The following is a 13,478-nucleotide window of genomic DNA, read 5'->3' as shown; positions in this document are numbered from 1 at the left end:
AGAAGTTTAAGATCAAGGTGTTGGAAGGGATGGTTATTTCTGAGGCCTCCCCTTAGCTTGCAGGTGTCTTCTTCCTGTGACCTCGTGCGGTCCTTTCTCTGTGTATTCATCCCTGCTGTCTCTTTTTGTCACCAAACTTCCTTTTCTTACCAACCTATCTGTCAGAGTGTATTAGGGTCCCCCATTAGCCCGATTTTAACTAAATCCTTCTAGAGGTTCTGTCTCCAAATCAGTTCACATTCTGAGGTGCTGGATTAGGACTTCAACAAACAAACACTGGAGAACCATGTCAGCACATAACAGGTGCTTGTAAGTGCTACTTCCAGGGAGGGCGATCAGCTTATTCAGGGTTACTGGCATCCCCCTGGTCTTAGGGTGGGCGTTTCTGCCTCCCAGAAAATCTCTCTGTCCTGAGCAAACCAGGAAGATTGATTCTTCCAGAAGCATTGCCAGAGTATAAGGACTAGAAGCACCAGATGAACTTAATACAGGTCTTCAATTTACAATGTTTTGGCCTAAGAGCTCTTTGACTTTATGATGGTACAAAAGCGGTCCACATTCAGTAGACACTGTACTTCAAAATTTGTAGTTTGAGTTTTTCCAGTGTTAGAAATACGTAGTGTGATGCTTTCGTGATGCTGGGTAGTGGTAGTGAGCCACACATTTCAGTCAGCCTGTGAGCATGGTTGAACAGCTGGTGCTGTACAGAGTACGGTTGCTCAGCTATGGCACCAGGTAGGTTAACTGTGTCAAATGCATTTTTGACTTAAAATATTTTCAACTTACAATGACTTCTTCTGGACATAGCTCCAGTGTAAATCAGGGAACATCTGTCTATTTAGAATCCCACACTTCCTTGTGAAGTCTGCCATCTATTATGTAATCTATTTCTAATTTCTATTTCTAGAAGTCTGCCATCTATTTCTTGAACCTCACTTCAAAATTGTGAGGTACAGCAAAATAACCTTCCAATTACAAAGTCTGAGAAATGAGCTCTGAAAGATTCATCTTTGCTGGCTGGCCCTGTTTATCCTTCTCCTGCTTCTTTTGTGATAGGTGATTCCCAGGCCACTATGAAGTCATCATGGTGTCGTCTTCAATCACCTGGCCCAAGGGCCTAGGCAAGAAGTTAGTAACCAGGATGCCTCTGAGAATGCATCCTGAAATTTCCCTATGTGGATGTGAATGAAAAATAGACATTTACTCCTGCACTGTCTGGGTTGCAGTGATAGGTGGGCCACAGGCTGGGCCTGGGAGCGAATGCTTCTGGCTGGAAAGCAGGGAGGGTGAGAGGGAAGCAGGGCAAGATGCAGACTGTGTTTGATGATCAGCTCTGAAAGGCAAGCAGGGAAGCCATTGATTAGTGAGCTTTGTTTGATCTACTCAAGGATCAAAGGGACAAACACCATGTGTGAAGATGAAAGTTGACCTGAAAACCCCGTGTCCCAGCATGCTGGGATGCCAGGCAGCCCTTGGCCCATGGGTCAGGGAGGAAGACTCTCACAGGAGCCATGGGCAAGATGGCAAGCACTCTTCTTCCTCAGTGTGACCTCTCACCTCTCCTCTCTCACGCTGCCTTTAAGGAGAGCTTTCTCTTGCCCCTTGGGCCCTCTGGGTTCAGGAAGCTCAAGGTTATAAGGGGGCTGAGAGATCAAGCGTTACTTCTGGTCTTTGAAGACCGTGGACAAGCTATCATCAGGCTGAGCTTGGAGGACTGAAGGTACACCACTGCGAAACCCCTAAACTTCGCATGGGGCAGGGACAGAGGAGAACAACCCAGATCCTAATCCTCAAAGAATAAATTGACAGAGAGGTTTCCTTTGGGGATGAGGGAGAGGAGAAGCATATTCAAAGGAAGCCCAGGAGGTGAGAGACAACTTGACACACTAGGGACTGCCCAGTATTAACTGAACATTTAATCTGGGCCATCACCTGTATCACTTCACTTAATCCTAATGACATTCAGTGCAGTGCCCTGGGGTTATTCCATTTCATAATGGTGTGAGGCAGACAACGCTAAGGGTGAGTGACTTGTCTAAAGTCATGCCACTGGCATATGGTAAAGCCAGACTGTAGACTCAGATCTGCCTACTTGGCATAGAAACATGGTCATATCCATGCCCTAGAATTGTCCCCAGTCCCTGGAGAGTACTGGAGGGGCTGGAAGTAGAAGCAGAGAGGTCAGTCAATATGCTTCTGTAGTAGCTTTTGATAGCTGGTATAATCTCTCACTCACAGGATCAGATGTGCAAAAAGTGCAATTTCTTTTTGATAGACTGGAATCCAAGTCTTCTGTTAACAGAAATGTGATCTTCATTTGGGGATCTCTTCCTCTATTCCTTATCTTCATGGAGGCAGTTGAGCCATACATGGGGAAAGCTCTATAACATAAAGTCATGGGATAGGGACAGGGTGAGAGCTGGGGGAGGTGGCAGTACCCGTCATCTAGTCACACTTTGACATCCAGGACCCAGCCAGCATCTGATCACTGGTACACAGATTGACCTTGTGGTCATTTTACTATCTAGACAGTAAGGTACAGACTCTACCTTTTGAGGATCCTTTAGTCTTACTCTGTGGCAAATTTACAGGATACAAATTAGGTCCTAATGCTTACATGTCCCACAGCACTCAAAATTCCTGTTCCTTTTCTGGTGTATAACAGAATTCGGAGACATTGCCATTGAGCCAAGCCTAAAATGGGAAGTGGAGCACAGGATTCTTTGTTTTGAGATCCTAAAACTAGAGGGGAGAACTCTGATCCCCTCCACATGCCTAGGCTCAGCAGAGAGTTAGGGCCCAAACCCCTCTCGGAGACACACAGAGGTATCTACCTCATCATCTTCTGCTCTTACTCTGCTGATTCTTCTAGTTCTGTTGAACTTTATATTTTCCATAAACATTTTTCGTAATCTATTGTTTAGAATAGGAAGTTTCTTATTAAACTAATGATTAACAAACTTTTTTTCTCTTTGTTTTTCTGCAATAACTACCCGTCTACTCAGAGGCTGGTACCAGAGGAATAGAAAGAAGCATGTCACAGCCCAGGCACTTGTGTTTGGCAGACCCAGATAATAAATTAGTGCATGATATGTTAGGTGGTGATAAGGGCTGAGAAGAAATGTCAGCAGCAAAAGGGAGCAGAATGGCAGGGATGGGATTGTAGCATTTCAGACAAGGACTTGGGAAAGCCTCTTAGATAAGATAGCATTTGGGAGAGAATCAACAGAAGTGAGAAAGCTGTCTCTGTCTACCAGGGAGGTGGGGAATCAAGGGCAAAGACTGATGCAGGCACAGTATCCATGGAGTGGCAGGAGGAAAATAAATGGTGGAGGAACAGGCAAAAGAGGAAGGTCTAGGAGGGAGGAGAGTGACTGGTCATACAGGACCAAGGCCCAGTAGATGTACTAAGGGCTTTGGATCATTTTTAATGCAGTAAGAATTCACTGAAAGAGTCTGAGCGAAGAAATACTGTGACTAAATTATGTTATGACAGAATCAGTCTCATCACTATGGAGATGAGACTCCAGAGACCAAGAGTGAAGTATGGCGGCCAGTGTGGACACCGCCGCTGATGGCCAGGGCAGAGGTAACCATGGCTTCTACAGAGCCATAGCCGTGGAAATGATGAGGGCTGATTTGATTTGGAATCTGTCTTTAATACCTTTGCTTATGTTTGGGTATGGGCTGTGAGACAGAGTCAGGAAGACACCAGAACAAGGGCACACAGAACCAAGATGCTGCTCTGGATAGTTGTTCTTGAGACGGTTTCTTCGTCTGTGAGAAGAGGGTGCAGACAATTTGCCAGGGTCTGCAGCACCCTCAGGAACAACACTGAGCAGGGTGAGAGGAAAGCCAGAGTTGTGCTGTGGTACAGTCATGACAGAGGCCTCGGCTGTCCCTGCAGGAAGCTTGGGAGCAGAATAGTTGTAGTCCCCAAAATGGCAGACCTCATATCAGCCAATTATCACAGGCACGCTGCCCCTGGAGACCAGGCATAACCGTGGAGAGGTGGCTTCCTTCTGAAGGTGAGTCCTGGAGAAAGTCACCAGTATTCCCAGCAGCCCCGATCTTCAGCAAGCTCTGGGTGGCAGGCTACCCTGTGCATACCGAGTCCTCTCTCAAGTCTCATCAGGGAAGAAACAAGAGGACTTCTCAGAGGAGAAGGAACATGGACTGGATTGGTTTTAAAGGACCCTTTGCTACTTTTCTCATGCATGTGATTTTGGTCATGAAAGAGAAGAGGTTTGAACAGGACCCAAACTCTAGTCCAAAAACTTCTGTAATTATGCTCATTGGTTAAATTTAAACTAAACAAATTTTTATATTAATTGCCTTTTAGGCTAAAATGTCTTCAGATCCCCAAATTATAATAAATTCCTCTGATTTACAACTAGTCTGTTATATTGTTTAAAAATCTATTGATTCAAAGCATATAACTATTTTCTGAAGCAAAATTAATATTCCAATTGGTTCAGATTTCTGGCACCTGAATATTCCTCAATGAACAGAAGTCGAATGTGCTGATATTTTTAATAGCTCTTATTGGCAGGAAGTCCCTTCCATGAGCTAACATAAATCCTGTTTGGTACATTTTTGGACATTTCCTCTAAATTTTTTTACGAAGGAGCTGGAGAATTGCTGGCATCAGGATCTGTGGATCAGGCCATTGCTGCACTTAAAGCGTATTTATGAGGATGATTCTAACCCCTCTGAGGAAGAAATATTGGATTTGGGCCCTAGAAGCTGCCAGAATGCATCATAAAGAGGATATGCTCACCGAATGCATATGCATGCGTGCATGTGTGGTGAGGTATTTGCATCTCTAGGTTGTACAGCGCTATGTGCAAAAGTGTACATACACGCTTGTAGGCAAATATGACAAGCATTCAAGGGGAATGTGTGCATGAATAATTCTGTTTGTGTTTATGTAAGAATCTGCATGTGTAAGGGTATGTTTCTATACATCAGGGCAGCTAATTCTAGTGTGTATATTTAGGGCTAGAAGTATGTGTGTGTGTGTAAGAGCGAACATATGTACAAATATTAAGAGTTCTTCCCAGCTACATGAAGTAATCAGATCTCATGGTTCAGTGGCAGGAACATCAATGCCAGAGTCAGGTTTCTCGCCTGCAGCAACTTTCCTTCAGTGATTCTACTCCAAACACTTTCCTCAGGGGCCTGTCTAATTCTTCCTTCTCTTCCCATCAGGGGTCAAGGCCCAGAGGGGCCTCAGGCAGCTTCCTGGCCTTTGGAGCTACTGCTCTGATGTCCACCCCAGGAGCCTTGGCTGTGGCAGTCTTGTCATGTTGGACTCTGCTGTCACTGCCAAAGTGACAATTGATGATCAGAATTGGGGCTGCCCAGAAACCCAACTTCTGTACAGGGCTCTTTGATCTGCCCGGGTTTGGAGTGGAGCAGAGCCTGGCACAGGCGCCTTTGATGGGGCCTGACCAATGAAGGGGCTGCAGTCCTCTCCCAGTGCCCTCAGCCTTTGATGTCCACCCTGCCTCACGAGGGTCAGCTGTAGAAGTGTGCAAGTTGGGGAAGGAGACAGCCAGGCTCGACCCTGTGCCTCAGCCTTAGTGGAAGACCTCCATCTGGGTGCTGGCCTGGTGAAGCTTGGATCTAAGAAATATAGCAACAATATTCTTAGAAATATTGCTTTGTAACTACCTGCTTATCAGTTCAGCTAGGATTACACTTACAGAGACAGCACAGCAAAATCATTACATGCACTGCGGCCGTGTGAAAATACTTGTCATTCCAACTTGGGTGAGTTAAGAAACTTGCATGTGCCCCCTATGTCACCGCTTTCTTTTCTGTTATAAAGTTGTGATAAGGACCACATTAGGCATTGCAAACAAGGTAACTGACAGTAAGGCCTCACCAATGCCATCTGTTATTGCAGAAAGGCTACAGAATTGAGTGGTGAAATCACATCAGATGGAAGTCCTATGACCTGAGTTCAGATCCCAGCTCTACATAGGGGATGCATCACTTCTTAATTATCTCAGAGGTTTGTGATGAAGATTAAATGAATCTATATAAATAATTAAATATATATATATATATATATTAAGATTAAGAAAATATATATATATGCCTCCTTCACCCAAATTGTCCCCCCTTACTTTGAAGAATGTCACCACTCACCAACCCAATCTTCCAGTATGGAAATTAGAGAGTCAGTTTCGAAGCCCTAACCCTGTAGTCACTCTATGCACACTGTAAGACATCACAAAGACTTTTTCATTGGACCCCTTATGTGTTTCTTGTTTTTATCTTCTCCTCTCCCTCTGTGCTCCCACTTTCTCTGTACAGATGATGCCAGTGTAAATCTCACCTCCATCTTCCAGGGCTTGATAAGTTTCCTGTCATTTCTGGGATACCATCCAAGCTCTTTAGCAGCAATTTCAGGTCCTCCAGAATCTGATCCTGAGTCATTCCCTACTCTCACAGCTCCTTCTAGTACCCAAGGCTCTTGCCACATTTGGCAGTACATATTTCCAGAATAGTCCAACTTATATCTACTACTAGTACACAGAACCATTGCTCCTGGTCTGCTTTGAATGCCCTCTCCTACTCTCCGCACCTGCGAGGATACCTCCTTTTCCTTGCAACGCAGCGCAAATACTACTCTGTGGCACTTTTCCATACCCTTTTTCTACACCCTCCTACCACAGCATGGCTTTGTCAGGATGAGTCAATACTTTGCTCTGGGATACACTCACAGGGCTTAGTTATTAGTTGGATTGCAGCTATTCATTTTTTTAAAAATGCATTTGTCTCCCTGCCTAGATTATGAAGCCTTTGGGGATACTTATGTGAACTTAATAATTCTGTCTGACCTCAAGTGCTTCATCCATAAAATGGAAATAGCCATAGGCCCATCATTCTCAGAGGACATCAAAAGAGTGAAATGACAAAATATGTGAGAAAGTTTGGGCTCATAAAAGAGATTCAGTAGAAAGAGTATCTTTAAGGTTGTCGCTTCCAGGAGTGCTGCCTGATGCAGGAAGCCTCCAGAGATGAGAGCTCAGAGCTTGCAATTGTCCCAGCCAAATTCCCAGCAAATGAATGGTGCTTTCAAGTAGACTTATGCTCCATCAATTCCTTCAACTTATTCTCATTGAATAATTCTATATTCTTTATTTTGCCTCTTTGTATTTCAACTTCCTTATCTGGAATATAGAGATAATAAGACTATACTTATCTTACAAGGTTTTTGCAAGCATTAAATGACAAGATAGATACACATAGGTGTTTGTGTTGGCTATTTATTATTACTATTAATGACTCTACACCTTGGAGTAGCTGGATCTATGCTTGAATGATGATTCATAAATAAATTGTTACCTTGATTATGCTACTTAAAAGTATTCATGTTTGAAGAGATGGAAACTTGGAGAGTCAAAGTGAGTGACATGAAGGGTTACAAATAGTTATAAGAATTCTGGCCCAGAATAGAGAACCCGTACTCTGCTCACAGTCTTGAAAGCAAATCATTATGTACTGCAAACAATTACTATTAAAAAAAAAAAAAAACAACAGTGGGTAGGGTATGTGCCATTTTGAGTAGTTCAGACCTAGATAAGGCCAAGGAAACTTTCATAGTCATGACAAAATGGCCCTAGTGCTCTGTCTTGATCCTGTAATTAGGGGTCAGGGTTCACTTCCATCTTCCCTATTGTGGACAGAACACTTGGATGATGTGAAAACTGTGCTCAAAACCTCCCCATGCATGTAGACACTCCGAGACAGCTCGCTCTCTCCTCACCCAGCCAGCGTCATGGTCAAATGCTGGGCATGGAGCCAGACTGCATTAGTTACTTTACCAGCTCCAGCACTTACAGAGGGGAAAGTTACTTGGCCTGCTTTTAATCTCTGATATCTTGTTTATAAAGCTCACAATTACTCCATCTGAATTTTTAGCTATATAAGTACCAAATTCCTAAGGCTGGACACTGTGAAGATTACACTGAATATTCCATATAAAATCAGTATTTGGTACATAGTAACTGTTTAATAACTGCTAGCAATTTTGATTAGTTGCCTGGAGGCTAACCCACTTACTTTCTCAGGGAACCAATGGAAAACAGCTGATTCATAATCCAGATACCTCTCTGCTTCCTGTTAAGTGCCAACAGTATATTGTGATCTCTTTGTCAATGCCTACATCTCTACTGAAACATGTGTCAGAGAAGAACAACAACCAGTATCTTAATTACTTTTCTCTCATTGTAGAGACAAAATATTCGACCACCAAAATTAAGGAAAGAGAGGTTTATTTCACTCACAGTTTGTGGAGGTTTCAGCCCATGATCAGCTGGCTCCAAGGCAGGGTGGCAAGTAAGAAGGGTGACAGTTCATAGCAGTGGAAAACAGCAAAAGGATATAATATTAAGGATAATTTGTGAGACGCCTAAATTTCTCTGCTATGGGAAACATACATCTATAGAAGATAGAAACTGATGTCTAGCTGATGATGGTCTCTCCTCTAGCATTTAGCTGATATAAAGACTTAGCTTCAGATGTTATAAGGAGATAAACTCAGTAAGCAAAGATTAGGGAGGAAATGTCAGTATGAGGTTATTGAGGCCATCCCTTCAGCCTTCATGGGCTCTGTCTGCTCTAGGTTTCTATGTAGCATCTAAAACAAGTGCATAGCTCACCTGAAGTGCAGGAAGCTGGAAGTCTTATCTCCTGACTTGCACATCCCCTCAGGTGAGTTTGCTTTCCAGAGGTCATAAGCTACTCTGTACTTCCAGGTTTTGTATGTGGAAATGTAAAGGCTGGTGGCTTTTCAAGGGTTCTGGCTCAGAGAGTGAAAAGATGCTCAACAGGGGACTCAGGGGTCTGGCCAGTAGGAGGTGAACTTGAACTTGTCTGGAAATATCCACAGAAGCTGTGGCCGAAGTCAGATGTGGTCTTGGAGGAGATGATGCTAATCCCTGACTTAAGACAAAGCTTACGGAGGAAGCGTATTGGTTTGCTGGAATGATTATGGAGAAAAATAAGTCTAAATTAATTACAGAATTGGGCAGAGGGAGAAGTTGAATGCTAACACAGTAGTAATAGAACTTTGGCTAATGCTAGAAAAATCTGTAGCACTGAAGTGGTCCTTCAGAGGTGTTCTAAGTAGCGACAGGCACGTCCATCTTGGTGCTTTCTAATCAAACAGTCACTGGACTTGTCTTGGCCAAGGGGAAGGACATAAAGTAGGCTTCCCTTACACAGATGGTGATTCCAAGGGGAGGGTCTCAGCTGCAGGTATCAGCACATGGCATTCTTAGCAGCTGGGGAATGGGCTTCAGTTGTAATGCAAGGACCTACATGGTACCTACAGCATCACTATGGGAACCAAAGTCATGTCTTTCAGTTTTATTTACACTCTTGGCAGAGATAAACTTATGTCTGTAACTACTTCCACTGTCACCTGAGTCTTCAAAGTGGTTTGTAGATTCAAACTTGTTGAAAAACAATACAGGAGAACTGAGTGAATAAAATCCAATTGCCACAGGGTTTTAAAATAACTTTTAGCAGCTGTCTCTTTCCCATCCATCCTAGATTTTCTCCACCTTTGGTGAACACTTTAGCTGCTCAGAGTTACTTGTATGTATTGATGCTAAGATTGTCATCTCTGAGCAGTCTGAATATTTAGTAGCTTTTGTTAGGTCTTGAATGCTGCAATCGTTCATTCATCATTTCCAGTGGGTATGGAAGGACCAAATTCTACTCTCTATGAGTCTCCTGAGTTCTAGCCACATTCATATTGCTCTCATTTCACAGCAGCAGCCTAAGTGTCAGTGTAGCTCATTTCTTTACCTGTGCCTCCATTTGAATAGGGAACTCAAAATGACCTGGTGCCAGTTACAATTTCAAGTTTAATGAAATGTTTGTTGTGTTTCCTGGTGGAAATTCTTTTTCCTTGGACACCAGGATGACTAACCAAGCAGAAACTAAGGTAGTGTAGATGAAAATCATAATTTCCATGGGCAGGGGGCCTGGGTCATACATGGTTCTTGGGCTTTTATAGAACTAGACTTGTCTTGGCCTGGGGAAAAGACATAAAGTAGGCTTCCTTTCCACAGATGGTGATTCCAGGAGAGGATCTCTAACATAGATGACTCAATAACAACCTTCCAAAATACCATGTTCCTTCTCCCTGAAACTATAAATGTTACCTTATATAGAGAAACTGTCTTTTCAGTTGTGATTAAGAGTCCTGAGATAATGAGATTGCTCTGGATTATGCAGGTGAGCCTAAATGTCATCACAAGTTTCCTCACGAGAGTCAGAAGAGTATAGATGGAAGATGAGAAGGCAATGAGAAAGAGATAGCAGCAATTGGGAGGATGTGACCACAAACCAGGGAATGCTGACAGCCACCAGAAGATGGAAGACATAAGAAATAGATTCATTCATAGATCCTCTGCAATGCTTAGATATTTAATCTAGAGATAATGGTTATAAACTTCAGGTTTCCAGAACTGTAAGCCAATAATTCCCTCTCTTTTTAAATCCCAAATTTATAGCATTGTTTTTACAGCAGTCACAAGAAACTAATATAGGGATATTGCACAATATATCACTGCTTGTTTCATGCTTACACCATATCCTGGAATAAACAACTTATCTCTAAGGTTTTTGCCCCAAACTGATATCTAGCTGAGCATTTCATAAATCACTTCATTATTCCAGTATATGTGCATTCTCGGTCTCATTGTCAATAATTACTAGAAATTAGATCTCTATGGACACTTTGGTAATATCACTTCTAAACCCATCAGATCAGAGGCTGAGAAACTGGTGTGAGTTTAAAGAAGGACTGGAAATGATCTTTCTAGGCTATAGGTAGACAATGGGCAAAGGAGGCCCTGAACCATAATATATTGTCTACATTTTTCACTTTCCCTGCAGAAAGCTCAGATCGAAAGAATTTCTGACTTTTAGCCATAGAAACATGCTTAATGGCAACTGTTTTAGTTATAGAAAATTTCACTTTGCGTGTGTTCTATTTGCTACTCAGGTGCCATGCTAAATTCAGAAATAAAGCATGTGAACCTTAGTAAGACTCTTTATTTTCCGTTTTTCTTCCCTGCCTCCCCCACAAAAGATCATTAGTGTTTAAATCGTCCTTTGCAAAGCAAAATGAGTGAATTTACTCTTCCAGCCAACAGAGTTTGGGTCTGACTTCCTGTCTAGCACAGAGCACGTGCCCCACTTGGCAAGGAGAGAAAGGAAGGTTGTTGAGTACTTTTTCTCCGTCTGTTTGATAAAAAAGCATGTTTGTTTTTGTTCATAGATTTAAAGCCCAAAATGGGCCAGTACTGTAAATAAAACATGCGATCTCATTTGAAAAATTTATTACAAGGAATTTTGTTTATGATTTCATGTTCTCCAGTAATAATTAATTGGAGGTTTTCTATGGTCCCTGCGGACCAAAAATCATTCAGACTGTAGGAAAAGATGATCCAATACAGCTTCTCTGTCTCTCAGCTGTAGCCAAAGGAACCATCTCTGGCTCAACTTCCACTTTAGCCTACTTTGGGAAAGTCATTTATAATATGACTTGCTTGTTAAAGTGTTTGGGGCATATTCACCATAGCCATGAGGGATGCTAATGTTAGAGCAACATTTTGTGAATTTTTCAGGTCAAAAGACTAGTTGTATACTGTCCTGAGCATTTAGATCCAAGTGACACTTCACTCTCAAGTGCGAAGAGTAGAAGGTTATTCAAAAGTTTGGTGTAGCAACAAAACACACACATATACACACATCCCTATCCACACGAATAATGACAAAGAGTCAGACAAACAGTAATAACTAATGTCTAATAACTGATGTTTTTGAAGTGCTGGACTCCATAATGAGAGGTTGTTTTTTTTTTTTTTTGGATTTTCTCCGGTACCAGGAACCGAACTCATGACCTTGCACTTGCCATGCAGGCGCTTTGCCACTGAGCTAAATCCCCAGCCCAATGAGAGTTTTTTTAAATGAATTATATCTGACTTCATGACAGCTGTGTCAGTTCAAGCTGGGTTGTGCTGTAACAAATAATCCCCAAGTCTCAGTGGTGGGGGTTCTGCTTCACATAACCCTCACTTTAGGACCCAGAAGGACAATAGTTGCAACATGTTATTTTTTTTTATGGCAAAGGAAAACAAAGTTCTAGAAGATACCACTTCAGCAGTCAAATGACATATGTCACTCTGCTCACAATTTATTGGCCAAAATTAATCTCATGACCTTTCAGAGACCTTACAAAGAAGGTCTTACCTTTCATGACCTTACAAAGAAGTCAAGAACTACACTCTTATCACGAAAGGGGAGAGAGTCAGTTGGGTAACAACTGGAAATATATAATAAATAGAATTTGTATCCACAGAAAAATAGTATTGTGCAAACGTTTTAAAAATATTTTAGAGATTTGTAGATTATAGATGAGGAAACTGAGGAACATTAGAAGTTACATAACATTTCCCAAGTCATGCATGTAGTAAATGGAAAAGCCAAGGTTCAAACTCAGGCAGTTTGATATCTTTCTGTCTTCTTTCCAACATGTACACTCACATGTACATATGCAGGTGTGCACACACACACACACACATACACATGCACACACACAAACATATTCACATGCATTACCACCCCAAGGTGCTAGTTAAATGTACCAGGAGCTCTTAGCTAAATGTATTCTATGTATGCATCTGAGAATGCAAATACAGCAGGGAATAGGAGCTAACGTCTTTAGAAGGTGTTATGGTTTATATCTGGATGTCCCCTAAAAAGCTTCATGTGATCATAAGTGGGGCTTTCGGAGGTGATTGGATCATAGAGGTATGACGCTCATCAATGGATTACTCTACAGATGAGTCTACAATTAAATGTGATTTGGAGGATGAAGCTTGATGGGAGAAGGTGGTTCACTGGAAGGGTCTCTCTCCTCCCTTGATCTCTCTTTGCTTCCTGCTGCTATGCTGTGAGCTGTTTCTCCTCTGCCATGCCCCTCAGCCATGCCATTCTGCCTTAGAACCAGCAGACTATGTACTGACACCTCTATAAACTGTGAGCCAAAATAAACCTTTCTTCCTTAGAGTTGTGAGTGTTGGGTATAGTTTCTCAGTGATGAGAAAATAACTAAAACAAAGAAATCAAAGGTCAAATCAGGGGAATTCTATTTACTAATGAAGTCTAAACGGCAGATGAAGGCCAGAAAGGAAAAATTAAAAAAAGAAAAGAAAAACTAAAGCCAAGGTTGAGAACAGGACAAACTGAAAGGGAAAATAGTTGGCACCAAAGAGGGGCTGGTCTGGTGCTAGACGCTGACCACAAAAGAGCCTTTGTGTTTCTGGAGAGTGGGTGGCCTTGGCTTGTTTAAAAGTCTAGGGAGGAAACAGCATGACACATATTGTCTCAGCAAATCCCTGTTCTTACTGGGGTGTGCATCCTTCTTAACTTGGAAAAGGAAGGAA

At 42.3% G+C, this 13,478-nt stretch overlaps 1 long non-coding RNA gene across 1 annotated transcript; it reads right to left on the bottom strand.

Annotated features, from left to right (window-relative positions):
• Positions 1 to 27: 27 nt before the first annotated feature.
• On the bottom strand, positions 28 to 8,402 carry LOC102026965. The gene is made up of 3 exons (XR_260216.2): positions 8,301 to 8,402; positions 2,237 to 2,381; positions 28 to 1,333 (listed from the first exon to the last, which is right to left on the bottom strand). It is a non-coding gene; the product is annotated as an uncharacterized LOC102026965 (long non-coding RNA).
• Positions 8,403 to 13,478: the final 5,076 nt, after the last annotated feature.

The sequence above is a fragment of the Chinchilla lanigera genome, unplaced genomic scaffold (assembly GCF_000276665.1).
Source record: "Chinchilla lanigera isolate Chin_1 unplaced genomic scaffold, ChiLan1.0 scaffold00013, whole genome shotgun sequence".
Taxonomy (NCBI): domain Eukaryota; kingdom Metazoa; phylum Chordata; class Mammalia; order Rodentia; family Chinchillidae; genus Chinchilla; species Chinchilla lanigera.
This window is presented reverse-complemented; position numbering and strand designations above follow the sequence as displayed.